General features: G+C 36.5%; 1 pseudogene; it reads left to right on the top strand.

Annotated features, from left to right (window-relative positions):
• Positions 1-5,027: 5,027 nt before the first annotated feature.
• LOC132062958 (transcription factor GAMYB-like) lies at positions 5,028-6,544 on the top strand (annotated as a pseudogene).
• Positions 6,545-15,875: the final 9,331 nt, after the last annotated feature.

The following is a 15,875-nucleotide window of genomic DNA, read 5'->3' as shown; positions in this document are numbered from 1 at the left end:
GTTGACGGGTTGATGTTAACTTTATAGGTATCTTTCGAGTTGCTCACAAGCCTATAGATGTTACTCCAACGCCTATATTCCTTTGTTCATCGAAAATAGCAAGAACACATTTATATCTCCGTATTCAAGTATGCGGGACTAAAGGGTATTTTCCTATCCTCATTAGCGAAAAGATTAATGGAACAAGCTCTATTTATTCTTATTACAAATGCAAATTCCCTATTCCTAGTTCAATTCACACGCCACACCACAGATAGTGTCTAACTATTTCGTCAAATGATCAAACAATTAAGATCAAGAATAAATAAATAACTCAAAGATGGAAAATCAATAGATATAAACGATAATCAAATGTCAACATTCATGTTTGAATCAAAACCCTAGAACTAAAGAGTTTAGCTCCACATAGACATGGAGAAAAAATAACAAATCATCTGAATAAAAACGTAAAAACGAGTATTACAGAGAAGAGAAGGTAAAATCCTGTAATTAAGGCCTCCACGACAGCTCCAAGCTCTCTCTAGGTTCAAAGTTATGTAACAACCGTGTGGCATATGTATTTATCTAAGCTCTCTCTAGGTCCAAAGTTATGTAACAACAGTGTAGCATAGGTACCAAAAGGCACGGCTTTTAAAAACCAATTCCAACTCGGACCCAAAAAAATTGTTGAAAATAAGCCAGGCGCGATGCAGCCCGCATCACGCATGACCAAAATTCCAGTGAGCAATTTTTCTCGTATAATATTAAGCACAGTTCCTACATTGTAAATATATAATATTAAGCACAATTCAATATAATCAATACTCAAAAGACAATCAAAAGTAACAAAATGTGAGGCAAATAATGAGTAAATATATGCATTTTAGGCCGAACATCACCAACCGACACTTAAACTCTTGCTCGTCCTCGGGTACACATTAAAACCACTCTCAATAAATCAAGCATAGGAACACCACCACTTTGATTGATACCAACAATTACGGCATATAGTAGCTCAACTCATCAAATATACACTTCCTGATCATCATGCAAGATGTACAAGTCAACAAACAAAAAACAAACTTCTAACCTCCTAATACCGACTCTAACTCATCAAATTTAAGCTCGCTCACCTATTCTATCAAAGAAAACTAATAACATCACCTATCTATCATGAAAAAAGTGCCCTCACAAGAATAAATAATCCACACACTCAAATCAAAGAACGACATGTAATTTAAGGACTTAGCATTAAAGCACAACTCTCGCACTCACAAAGAAATTCACATATATGCACAAAGAACCATAGGCTTGCCTACTAATTAAGTATGCTCGAATAGAATCAAATAGGACTTTAACAGGCTGTAATGTTGGCTAGAGTACAAGTAAGAAAACTATATAATAATGACTTACACTTTCCTAAGCACCTTCCACTTTTAGACTTCGTCACCCATTATTTTCATCTCTTTACTTTATTTTCAGTCCTCCCTTCATCAATTATTTCATTAGTACTTTCCGTTGTATCAAGAACGTTTCAATCATTTTTTTTTTCATGTCACATTCTTTTTAAGAGGATCTTTTCATCACTTTGCAGCTATCATTGGTCACCATTTTTCATTGGACCATTTCTTTTCTTTAGATACATCAATTATAACACATTCTAAGCTACAGTGCTCAAGGAAGCAGGGTGAAAAAATTAGAGATTCAAACAAAAGGATCAAGGCAAAAATACGGCTGACAAACGATAGGCTACAGGCTCAAAGGACTAACTAGTGGTATAATTTTTGGAAACCCTAAAAATTTACAAGACATATCAAAGAAAGCCTATTATCATCTTCCAAACAGAGCAACACTTTTTATTTCGCTTCAATAACATGCAGGCAGTTCTGAAATCTCTGCAAAACTTGGAATATAAACAAGAAATTCTCACCTCACATAGCACAAGTCTCAATCAAGACGGATCAATTCTACTCTAGACGGATAGGGTCATATAACTACAAAAAATAATAAAAAATTGTATATCTGTCACAACCATGAATGGGTGTGAAAAAAGTCTGCTATCTTTTTTTTTTACTTTCTGACATTCCTTTGAAAATACTCTTCAAGCTCGGCCCGGATATGCTAGTATCAGAATAGTCAAAGGTTCTTTCTTCTTCCTCTTTACTACTCCTAAAAAAAATAAATTCTAAAAACTAAAAAATTACCCGGTTCAAAGGCTCCCATCTGGAAAGAACCGAGGCCACAAGAAAACCCAATGGGTGGATGATCTATGCCACTAAAAAAAAAATATATATATATATATATATATATAAGAAAACGAACAAAGTAAAAAAAAACTGATTTTTTTTTTTTTTAATATATAAGGCTAAGAAATTAAAAAAAAAATATTCTATGGCATAATCATCCTTGACCTAAAAGTATTGGAAGACCAAATTTAAAGAAAGGTGCTTTCACTCCAGCGGAAGAGCATCAAATGATTTAAACTGCACGCTAAGCTGGGAAACAAATGGGCACGAATGGCTGTTGAGCTGAGGCTTGCATCATGTCTCATTCTTTTTCAGCAACTACCTTATTGTTACATTCGAACTATATGAGATGATTAAAAGCCAAGAATGCAATCTGATATAAATCTTAACTATTCCCGAGGATGTTGGGTACAGTTCAATGTGTAGTTTTGGAAAACCAAAATGTGTCCTTTTTTTTATCACGATTCAATTCTTGCTCTAACTCCCTACTTGATTACTGTATATGGATGGTGTCATTTTCTTGTTTGAAAGTAGGGGTCTTCGTCGTCGGTTTGGTACAGTTTTGAAACAATTTCGGTTTGGTATTTTCGATATTCGATTTCTTAAAATACTATACCAAAACAAAACCTAATTAAATTCAGCAAGGTTCGATTTTTTTTGGTTCGGTTCAGTTTGGTCGGTTTGAGTTTACACTGCAACATAAAGGGTCACAGATGCCGGTTTTTTGTGTGTGTATCATGTAAATGTATGTATGTTATTTTTCTGAACTTTTTGGGAAGAAATGATTAGAGTTGCTTCATTATGTTTGTCTGATGATTATAAGTTTCTGTGCTTCTCCAAGATTTCACATCTGAGTATTGCATGCTTTTTGGATTAGATTTTCCTTTCTTTGTGGGTACTCCTGGTTGTCACTATGCTATCTGAACGTCTATTTTTTGTTTTCCCTCTGTTGTTAGTCATAGGGCAATTTTTTCTTTAATTTATTATTGGTGATCCTCAATGATATTTCATATTTGTATGCCTGAGTGCAGGTTGGTAAAACAATTTAAGTCTTCTTAACAATCAATTTATTTTTCCCAAGTCTTCTCTACCTGAGTGCAGGTTGGTAAAACAATTTAAGTCTTCTTAACAATCAATTTATTTTTCCCAAGTCTTCTCTACTAGGAGGGAGACTACAATCTGTGCTTTTCGAAACTAGTCTGGATGGAAATTCCACTAGGTTGGATTGGGAAACTGAGTTCTGTTAGCCTAATAATTTACAAGAAAGTTGGTGACACTCGGAATGGCATGATCCTGGCCTCCATTTGATTTAGATTTTGCACCATCAATTTTGAACACCCTTCTCCTAACCAAGTTCTCTAATCTGAGGTTTGTTCCCACGCAATCATCGTCTAATAGCCTCTTGTGATGAGCTGCCAATTACTTTGAATCCTTTCATCATTGTGTTTTTCTTTGGTTCACCTCCTATTGACTCCCTTCACAAGTTAGTCTTCTAGAGAATAGTAAATTATGAGAAGGAATTACAATAAGAAATTAAGGGATATAGAAAGAGAGCGAAAGAGAGAGAGCAGGGGAGGGATGGGAGTAAAGGGCAGATATGAATCTGGAACTCGTTAATTATGAGCTGGTCTTTGTTTCCATATGTTATGTTGGCTTTTCACCTTATTTAGATGACATACGATATTTTGCAAATTGGCCTCGAATAATAGTAAAAGAAGTGCTCTACCAAGTAACAATGTTGTGAAGGACAAAAGCTAGAAATGACTAGTTAGGGGAAAAAGAAAAGTACGGAAAAGAAAGAGCAATCCTGTACAGGATGAATATAATTGAAAAACCTATCTTTCTTTAGTGGTTCAATCTAGCTGTTCATATCAAGGGCCTTTAGAGCCTTTTCTAGAGTCTAGACCAGTGCAGCCTTTAGAGCTTTACCTAGGCTTGTTCTACTAGACTCTTCACTCTTGTGATGGCGGGTGCTATTTTAGTTATATATCCAGTTTCTTAGAAATTATGTACATTTGCACCGAGACATAGCAGAAGCTGGCAGGTGATGCCAGTGCACCCTAATGTCCGAATGCAGGCCCACCTCTAAATTTCAGCCTTAACATACTTATATGTAATATTATGTGTTTGGCAGGTTCATACAATCTTATAAAAAACAAGGTTTAGTTATTGTTACACTTACATTAGGTTTGTTAACTCTTAATTTGCCTTAAAAGACAAATTTTTTTTTTTTAACCATTATTGGAATGAGATGGGTCTGAAGTGAAGAGATATGGAGGATTCATCTTCTTTCTTTTTCTTTGATATAGAGGATTCGTATAGCTGACTCCAAGTAGTTTGGGATTGAGACTTATTTGTTGGTTAGTTGTTAGGCTCCATTGACCAGGACCGGAGCATATTCTGATTCAAATGAGTGGGGTAGATAGCCAATATCTTTTCCAGGCAAAAAGGAGAGTATCAAATTACAGAGTGCTATTCCTATATACCATTGATGATTCTCCTGGTCCTTTCCTATCTTTTGTAATATCCAGGCCCGTTTTCCTTCATCTGGATGTTGCTTTAATTGAACTCTTGCAGTATATGTTATGCAGTAAAAAATGGCTCTTATGCTTGGCGAAACTTGTATGCAAAGCATATTTGGATATCACTTTTTTGTGGACTAAAAATGTGGGCTCTCTTCTTTCTTTCAAAAGACTTAGTAGGTGTTTCGACATGAATTGGATAGTATTTGAAGAAAAAAAAGTATTTGAAGTTAAGTTGGAAAAAAAAAAAGTATTTGAAAATTGAAGTCGTGTTTGGACATGCATTTCACTTGAAGAATGTTAAAGTTTTGTGAGAGAACAAAAATTACTTTGAAAAAACAGGTTTGCAGCACCTTTTAAAACTTGAAAACCAACTTCAAGTTGGAGTTGGAAAAATGTAACAATTTGTTAACCAAACAATATTTGAAAACATATTTTTGATTAAAAAAGGAAATTTTTTGTATGTCCAAACGGGAACTTAGTTTTATGGTTTTCATTTCTAATACTGATTTTGTGTAAACTTTCTCAATTTGAGTGGTGATGACATTTGAAACATTCTTCAAAGTTGAAAAATGGATATTAATTTTATATTTTTTCATAGCCCTTCTACTCTTTCAGTTGCCTAGCTGCGCAGACAATGAGATGGAACACTAGACTAAAGAGACAACGGCGTGCAGGCTTGTCCATGCACCCTCCAGAAGTTTGTTTCAGGGCTGTTTGTTTTGGGGCTTTTAGTGAGAACAAACAAAATAAGGAACTCGACACATTCTCTTCTGCAAATTCACATCTTGATCTCTTGTCTATTAACACTTTTGAGATTCCGTCTGTGTAATTCAAAAAATTTGAACCTAGTCAGCAGTTGTATTCTCCGGGGCTTCTTAATATTGCTCCTAGTAGCTTTCTTGATATTCCTGCAACTAACATCCTGGATCAGGGTCTTAATTCTTCCTGCAATACTCGTTCTGTCCACTCAACAATTCATCCATCCAAGCGTATACGAGGATCAGAATCTTGTTTCTCTGGTCAAAATGTTGATCTTTTTCAAGCTTTCCATCATTTCAAAATGATGGTTCATTGCTTGCTCAATCCTCAGGGTTCTCTTCGTCATATCACCCATCATTCTCGGATGAAATTCCAGGCAGCCATGCCTTTTTAAATGGCAACTCTCCTCTTCTTCAGAGCCCAAATGGGCTTCTAAGAAGCTGGAGCTCCCTTCACTCCAAACTCGGATGGAAAGTTAGGCCCCACTTCGTTCGATCGAGTCCTTCGATAATAAGTATACTGATTAGGACAGTCTGTCACCTCGAAACAGTGGTCTATTGGACGCCATACTTTATGAATCACAAACATCCAAAGCTTCAAAGAATAATTAACATCAGGAGACTTATTGTGACCCAATCTCCCCTTTAGGTCATTCTGCTGGATCGGAGGTTAGTGAATATACCCCTATTAGTGGAGGTTCATTAGATGAGCACCCGTCGATAATAGTTACTGAATTGACTTATCCTAATTATCTGCACAGTTGAAAGTGTACAAATGTTTATGTTATTTGATTTTTCTATGATTTTGAAGTATGACAGGTTAAGAGAAGGTTGACTTCGCTCCCACTGATAGGAAGGATGACATCTGAAACCACCATTTGTTTTACGGGCTAGCGGGCCATGCCCATACTGACGGCTCTAGCAAGTATCAGCAGTTGATTCCACTGCTCAAAACCATACTATAGGTCACATAAAGATACTTTACCGTTGCTCCAAGTTCTGCTTCAAGCATCTGACAGAATAACGTTGTTTATATTAGAAAAAGAGCCCAATCTCCATTTTCTATTTTCTAAAATTATCATTATATTGAAGAATAAAGCAGCAAATGACTATTACTTGGACAGTTTGGCCGAGTGTTCTAAGGGGCCAGATTTAGGCTCTGGTCCGAGAGGGCATTGGTTCAAATTCCACAGCTATCATATCTTTTTCTGCAAATTTATCAATTCCAATCTTTAAAGATGATATTTCAATAACAGGATGCTAAAACGCTAGGCATGGATTTTAGGTCTATTTTGTCCTTTTATCTTCTATTTTACTTGCACCTTCGAATGTGCTGATTTTTAATTTTGTCTAATTTTGACTGCACATCCATTTTAGTGTTCACATATCTCTACGACACTCATCTTGTGGGTATTCTAAATTCTAAGAGCCCAATCATAAGATGGTGAGTTTTGACCCTATGTTACTCGGATCTTCAAAAAAGTCCCTGCGTGTGCGTCAGATCCTCTCCAAAAGTAGTGCATTTTTTATGGATCGGATGGGTGGGACAACATTTTGGAGAGCCCGAGTGACATAGTCTGACAAAACAATTAGTGGCATAATGTGAAATAGCAGCAGATTACAGGGAGGTAAAAAATAGAGCATAATTTGTTGGAGCTTCATATATATTTTTGTTGATCTTGAAATATAGAAGCTCTATATAGTGCCTGTATATGCAATATTGGGAGGTGAAAAGACAATATGGGAACAGGAAGGAGGGTAGATTAGTCATAAAGAGAGCTATTTATATGATAGCAAAAAACAATTATCAAACATGTACATTATTTTGAGGCTTATTTTGATAAATTCAGTTACAATTCATTTAATATTTTCCGTTTTCCTTGTTTTTCTCTATTTTATGAAAGTTTCCAATTCTTTCAGATAACTATAGGTGAAAACATGAGCCTACAGAATCTACATGATTAATTGCTTGGCTTGTAGCCATATCAAAATAGTCAGATATGCCCTCTTCACATTATATTGTCCAATCTGCAAAACAGAAACATATATATCAATTGAATAACACAGAATATGTGATAAGGTGGGGTCAATATAGGTGCAAAATGAGAAAATAAATTGATCAGATTAATTTTGAGTAAAAAACACACATCCGTCCGGAATTATTAAATAAAAGTTAAAAATTATCATATAACATGATCCGGAAAGAGTAACGGAAGAAAGATTCACAAAAAGTTACCACTCCCCCTGTCCCAATTTATGTGATGCATTTCTCTTTCCGAAAGCTAATTTGGTAAAAACTTTGAAGCTAAATTGGATTAGATTAATTACATGAAAAGTACTACTACAACTTATCCTATATCAATTTGGAAAAAATACATTTTAAAGTGTTGATCAAAGTTCATGCAGTTTGAACCGCAAGCTTGTACAGTTTCCATTGCTTTTCTTTCCATTGCCTTACATTTATGAATATTTTAGTCATGTAACGTCAATTGTTATAGTATTTTACTTTCTTTTTCAAAGGGGATGGCTTTCAGTCTTTTATTCCGCCTACCTCACCAATAAAATAAAAAGGGAAAAGGGTCAAAAATATTCCTCTACTTTGAAAAAAGGGTTAAAAATATCTTTCAAACTAATTTTAGGTCAAAAATGCCCCTCGCTTTATAAAAATTTTCACATATACCCCTGTCTTAACGGAAATTCCCAAATCCGTGAAGATAATTCGGTTTCATTTTTTAAACCCGCTCCATTATTTAAACCCGACCCAACTAAATAAAAACCTACGATCCTACAATCCCCTTTAAACATGTAGATCGGGTGAAAAAATGTGATCGTAGGATCATAGGTTTTTATATAGTTGGGTCGGATTGAAATAATGGGTGAGTTTAAAAATGAAACCGGATTATCTTCGCGGATTTGGGAATTTCCGTTAAAATGGGTATATGTGAAAACTTTGATGATGTGAGGGGTATTTTTGACCCGAAATTAGTTTAAAGAATATTTTTAGCCCTTTTCCCAAATAAAAAAGAAAACACAATTCTAATTATATATAGTCCCACTTTCTGTCTGAATAAAGTTGGTTAGAGAGTGGAAGAAAGAAGAAGAACAAAAATCAAAGTCAAAACAAAGCGAATAAAAAAAAAAATCAAAGGTCACGTTTCTTAATTTGCCAATTTTTAACCTCCCTATCTTAATTATATCTCTTCCGTAAAACTCCCTTTTTCTTTTCTTTTTTTTCATTTTTTTTTTTCATATGTCTTTCTCCTTTTCCTCTCTTCCTCCCACTCGCCAGAAGTAAAATTCTTTCTTCGTCTTCAATATGTTTATTTTTCCCTTCATTTTATGTTTGTTGTACCACTCACGTTTGTATCTTTTTGTTGTTTTGTTGTCACTTACTGAATTAAACATCTTTTACTCGTATTTGATATCGTACGTGCTTCTTAATTTTGCAGAACCCATCAAACATGGATACATCAACCACTCAGGTGACTATAACAAGTTTGGTGAAGAGATTGAGGCGGGCAACGGAAGCGATGGCACCAATTATGGTAGAAACATAGTGTCCAACTTAAATGCAACGAGAAATTTGGAGTTTTTCCAAAAGAGCGATCGCATCACAGGCGTACGTATCCTTCTAAGGTTGAGTACCTTTCGAAGTCAAAGTAGTCCGGATTGGTAGTTCAATCACCCATATTGTCAAACAAGACAACCTTATAATCGTCAACTATATCAGGAACTAGATGTTTCCACACAGATTGGTCTGTCCCAAACTCATTAACTAGGATGATGGTTCGATCCCCTGTTCCTAAAATCTTCGCGTTGTACGCTTCTTCAACTATCCCCATCTCACATTTCCTTTCAGTTGTGGAAATCAAGGATTTGTGATTTTGGTCTCTGATAGTGGAAAAAAGGTGCAACGGGAAAGAAAAAATGTGGATTTCTTAAGACGTTTTGCTTTGTTTGGGTATCAGCCTTGAGAATTAAAGCCAGGATGGATGACTGTGGTAAGATATTTTTAATTTCTTTGCACATTTGGGTAGCTGAAATTTTTGATATGACACCTATTTATCTTTTTTTCCTTGATGTTTTACATTTTCTACTCAATTTGAATTCAATTTGTGTTACGAATCCAAAAGTCATGTTAGGAAAGATAGAGTCTAAATTAAAAGTCATTATTAAAGAAAGAACTGATGAAATCTAGCTAAGTTAGTTCATGAAGAAGAGAATCTAACTGCTAGTCGTGAGAGAAAAGATGGAGCATTGAAACCGATTCCATTGAAATGAAAATGAGTGAGATACAAGGTATATACACAGATGTCAACAGCCTGTATTCTAATTAACTCCTCCACTAACTACTTCACTATATCTGGTAGTACAATAATCAAGTACAATAAGTACAAACTAATGTCTATGCTAACTCCTATGATAAGCTACAGTACAGTGAAGTGACACATGTATCTCCAATACTCCCCCTCAAACTAGGTGTTCTGAAGATATTCAGAACTCCTAGTTCAGATAGCAAGGTGTCATGTTGAATCTTGCCCGAAGCTTTAGTTAGAACTCCTGGATTTGCTTGTTGGTCTTTAGTGTTGATGTAGCGTGTCTGAATCAACCCTCGGCTCGCCTTTTCTCTAATAAAGTGGCAGTCAATCTTTATGTGCTTTGTTCTCTCATGAAACACAGGATTGACAGTAATTTGGATTGCCGCTTTGCTATCACAAAACACCACAACTGGCCATTCAATCTGTAGTTTCAGTTTCTTGAACAAATTAGTAACCCAAACAATTTCAGTTGTTAATGATGCCAAACTTATGTACTCTGCCTCTGCAGAACTCCTGGAAACTGTGGCCTGTTTCTTAGATTTCCAAGAGATGAGTGAATCACCTAGTTTCAACAAATACCCTGTCACAGACCTTCTAGTATTAGGACATCCTGCCCAATCAGCAGCATAATACCCTGTAAGCTTCATACTCTTGTTAGATGACATCAGTAATCCCAAACCAATCCTGATCACCCTTAAGGCTACATTCCAATGCTGTACCTTGGGCTTCTGTAGGAATTGACTTAAGGTCTGAATTGTGTAAGCTATGTCAGGCCTGGTGATGATCAGGTACAACAACTTGCAAATGATCCTCTGATATTGATGTATGTCTACAAATAACTCAGCTTTACCATCCTCATCATGATGAGCTGTTGTCTGTTTCATATTGCATTCCAAAGAAGTCAAAGTTGATCTTCCTCCTGCTAATCCTGCCTCAGATATTAACTCAAGAGCATACTTCCTTTGGTTTATCAAAATCCCCTTTGTAGACCTGCAAAATTCAATACCAACGAAGAATTTTAGTTCACCTAAATCCTTGATCTTAAAGCTATGATGCAGAACTTTCTTTGTCTCCTGAATTAGGGTGGAATCATTGCTAGTAATGATAAGATCATCCACGTGTATTAAAATCATCACTACACTACTTCATTTCTTTTTGGTGAAAAGACAGTAGTCTAAGTGACTTTGTGTGTACCCAGAATTCAGTAATGCTTCTGTCAATTTAAAGTTTCATTGTCTGGAACTTGTTTGAGTCCATAGAGTGACTTTACAAGCTTACAAACACCTAATTGCTTCCCTTGAACATGCAATCCTTTTGGCAGTTCCATAAACACTTCTTCAGTTAAATCTCCTTGTAAAAAGGCATTGTAGACATCCATCTGATAGATATTCCAATTTTCAGCAGTTGCGATACAATAATTGTCCTTACAGTTACCATTTTTACCACTGGTAAAAAAGTCTCCTAGTAATCTATTCCTGCAGTTTGATTATACCCTTTGGCAACTAACCTTGCCTTGCATCTTTCAACCTTACCATTAGCTTTGAACTTAATGTTGAATACCCATTTACACCCTATAGCACATTTTCCTTGTGGTAGGGGCATGAGCTTCCAAGTTCCATTGTCTTGCAGGGCCTGTAACTCTTGTTGTATTGCCAACACCCATCTTTCATCTTTAACAGCCTCTTAATATGACTTAGGCTCCATATTCAGTGAAGTTTTACTCAAATAAGCTTGGTAAGTGGGTGAAATATGCTGGTGTATGATGTAATTGGCAATAGAATGACCATTTTATTTTTTAGGACCCCCAATCAAAGTTACATAATCCTGATGCAAAATAGTAGGATGAACAGTCCTGCTCGATTTCCTTATCATTACAGTTGAATTAGGTTCTGTTATAAGAGGAATAGGTTTTCGATTAGTGTCATTGACATCATCATCATTAGTATCCTGCACCTTCATTGCTCGCCAAGTCATCCATGTGTGGGTTAACATCTGCTGCAAATAAGTTAGTATTTACAGAAGAATTAGAGGACAACTGTAAAGGAGGTGGCATAGTTTGTTGAACAAGTGGAAATACTGGCAAATGCTTCTCCTTCAGCTCTGCAAAAGGAAAGATCTCTTCTTTGAACACCACATCTTTATTGACTAAGAACTTTCTATCAACCAAGTCATACAGTAGATATCCCTTTTGTGTCATGGAGTATCCTAATAGTACACAAGCACTGGCCCTAGGGGAAAACTTATCCTCTTTGACAACCTTGGTTGCATAACACAAGTATCCAATTGTCCTTAAGTGATCTAGCCTAGGCTTATGATGATGGAACACTTTATATGGTGATTTACCCTTCAAAGACAACAAGTAGGCAACTTGTTTATCAAATACACAGCAGAGAGAACACACTCACCCCAAAATCTAATGGGAATACTGCCTTGAAATCTGATGGCTCTGGCAACTTCTAAGACATGCCTATGCTTCCTTTCTACCACTCCATTTTTTTGTGGAGTGTGTTGAAAACTACTTTGATACACTATACCCCAAGAATCAAACAACACTTTGAGTTCTTTATTAAAGAATTCACTACTATTATCTAATTTAAGAAATTTAACAATATGAGAGAATTGAGTCTTTATCCTTAAGAGAACATTTCTTAAGTTTGTAACAACATCTGACTTCAATCTGAGCAAATATAACCATATCATCCTATAACTGTCATCAACAAGAGTCAAAAAATATCTAAAGACATTGTGTGTGGGCACTTTATATGGTCCCCACACATCTATGTCAACAATATCAAACATGGCCGAACTTCTAGTAAAACTTAAAGGAAAAACCAGTCTTGTCTACTTAGCTAGGGGACACACTACACAATCTCTACTTGCACACTTGTTTAGTCTACATTCTACTAATGATAATCTCTTGAGAACATTTATTGAGGGATGTCCCAACCTTCTATGCCATATGATTTCTCTAACTCTGTCTGCATTTACTGCCATCAATTTAGTTACTCTATGTTCTTGTCCCTTTAGTCTGTGTTCCACTAGAAAGTATAATCCACTATGATAGTTCCAAGTACATTCGTGTTTTGATAATTGTCAAAATGTTTCAGAATCAGATAGAGACCTGGTCTGTGATCTGCTCTATGTGCACCTTGCACCGTCAGTAGAGATAGCTGTAAAGCCGAGATACTTGCTGTACACAAGTACAACTGTGAGTTGGCCCATGCTTTAGGTCAAAATGTATGAGTGTTCTCTATCCATCCCACATGCTTCCACTATATATACAATATGATGGCAACATATTGAGTAGACTTGAAAATCTAATACCGACGCAAGTTCTCAAGATATCTCAAGAACAAAGTCACCTACAAGTTGAAGAACTTGATCCAGACACAAGATTTAGTCTAAGTTCTTTACATTGGTGTGAGTCTTTGTTCGTTTGTGCTTAAATTGTAAACCTACTCTTCTTTTTAAAGGAAGTTGTTTGTAGATAGATCAAAAGTCTCAAAGGGTGCTTGTTGGAAGTGTGTTTCCTCAAGCTGTTGAGTGGTACATTAGGCTAGGATTAGTCTAAGTGTATTAGTATCGTTATCTAGAGTTAGCTAAGTAGAGTTGCTTGCAATCGGAGTATTGCAAGGGTTGAGGGACAATAGGAGTTAATTCCTAGGTTACAAAGGCGTTATTGTAAGGGTGAGGGATTATGGGAGTTAGTTCCTAGCTTACGATAAAGTTGTAACCTGAAGTTACTTGGTGTAGTGGAGTTGAAATCCTACTGGGTAGGTCGTGATTTTTAATCCCTTGAGAAAGGAGTTTTTCACGGTAATATCTTGCCTTCTGTACTTACTATATTGCATAAGGGAACTGGTACTCAACCAGGTCTCTTCATATTGTGTTTGGTGGACGAATAGCCTGTAACAATTGGTATCAGAGCGGGTTCTTTCTAAAAGGTTAACACCTAGAAATGATCTTCGTCATAGCCAGTTCACTAAACCAAATGAAGTGAGAGTGCATCACAAGTCCTCTAAGATTCAGTGCAGAACAATATGACTGGTGGAAGGCTAGAATGGAAGACTTCATCACTACTGAGGATTAGAACTGTGAAACATCATTTGTGATGGTCCTTGTGCTTTTGCTCACCAAATCCATACTTTACGACAAGACCAGAGAGCTAAGCACATTCTTCTTCAAAGCCTTGGATCAAAAGAGCACAATCTGGTTTCTTCATGTAAAATAGCAAAGGAAATCTAGGAAGCTCTTAAAAGTACATTTATTGGAATAGACAAAATCAGCACAAAGCTTGGATCTCTTAAGATGAAGGATGGTGAGACCACTTAAGATCCAAAAAGAAGAATAGTCTTGATGATGAGAGCAGAAGTGAGTCAAGCGACGATGACTTAGAAATCGCATATCTCGCTCGCGCATTTCAAAGAATCATTCGGTAAAATGTTTGAATCTTTGAAGAAAAGGAGTAACGAGAAAAGATCTCAAGGATAACTCCCAATGAGACAGCTACAGAAAGTCATATATCTGTCAAAGAGGTTACAGAGAGAGACGGATAGCCGAGAAATCGATGAGGGAGGCCAATCTGAAGATGAAGTTGACTCAAGTAATACACCATGGACAGATTCAACGAGGGAATCTGAAGATGAAGTTGACTCAAGTAATACACCTAAGGGTGGATTCAACCATGAAGCCTCAACGAGTAACTTGAATCCTAGTCTCCTAAAAGAATTTGAGACCTATGATGAAGCCAAACGAAAAAAAGGCAGATCCTCTTAAAGATCAAGCAGAACTGGAAGGTCACTCTCACAAAAGGTTGCTCTCAGTGGCAAAAAAATTAGTAAGTGAGCTTCATAGACTTGCTAAAGAAAAGAAGGAGTTAATTGAGAAGCTTGACAATGCCGAACAAGATAGTTATGATATGGTCGTCAGCATCGTAGATCTACAAGAACAAGTGGAAGAAGTTACCAAGGAAAATCGTCTACTAAACAGCCAGATCAAAGAGCTGATGAATACGATTTATGAAAGGAAGGAGATAGCAAAAGGAGATCAGGTGGGGCATAAAGGTAGATAAGAATGTGAACCCTAAAATATCAATAGTCTCAATCATTCTGAAAATGAAGATACTGCCAAACAGAGGTCAAGAGAGGAGGAACCTGGTCCGCACCAGAAAAATAAAGATGTGCCTGGTTTAGAAGGAGGAAGCTCAAGCTTTATTGGTCATCATCCTAAGGGACCCGATCTGATACTGGTTCCCAAACGGAGCCAGTAGTTCAGTTTAGAGACCTGGGTGAGAAAAGGACAGTCAAAAAGTAGCATATGAAGTGTTGTTGCTCAAAATTCTTTTGAAAAACTTGAAGAATGTCATGTCACTCGAGGAACTCTGAAGGGAGTGTGAGCTTTTGAAAAACACTCTCTTGTTATATTGTATCTGCTTGCTGCTGAAGAAAAATGCTATAAGGTTGAGAAAACTTAAGGTGAAGTTATTTCTTCATGGATGCTTAGTGGAGCAAGCACAAAGGGACCTGGTCCCCGTGACTCGGGTTAGTAGTCTTTCTAATACTTATATGTGCTAAATTGCTAAAATGCCATGTCATTAAAGCTCCTCTCGCTCTCTTTTCAAAACTTAAGACCAAATGTTACATCTTCTCCTGAACCGAACCGGTTTACAAGAAAACTTTGGTGATCCCTCCTCTTCTCACAAAATCTTGCCCTTACAAATCATATCTATCAAACGAATCTACCTCTCAAGTTGTCCCAGATATGAATAGTTCTTCCTCACTCTTTAAGAAAGCATTCCCTTTGGAACCACAGTCACCAAAATCCTCCACACCCTCTGCACGCTTAGATTCCCTCATGACTGGTCCCTCTACAACTCAAAAGGACCAAACTCATGAAAAATCAGTGTGTCAATCCTTAAATCTTGTTCCGTCTGGTAAACTTGATTTTGAATAGAGCAATCAAAACGCTCTCTGCTTCCAAATTCCTCCAAACCACTGAGATAATCAATGCAAAGGATGATGGAGCAGAGGTATCTAGCACAATAAGGGA

This window comes from Lycium ferocissimum, chromosome 7 (genome assembly GCF_029784015.1).
Source record: "Lycium ferocissimum isolate CSIRO_LF1 chromosome 7, AGI_CSIRO_Lferr_CH_V1, whole genome shotgun sequence".
NCBI lineage: Eukaryota > Viridiplantae > Streptophyta > Magnoliopsida > Solanales > Solanaceae > Lycium > Lycium ferocissimum.
Note: the sequence above shows the minus strand (reverse complement) of the source record. Positions and strands in the feature narration are given on the sequence as shown.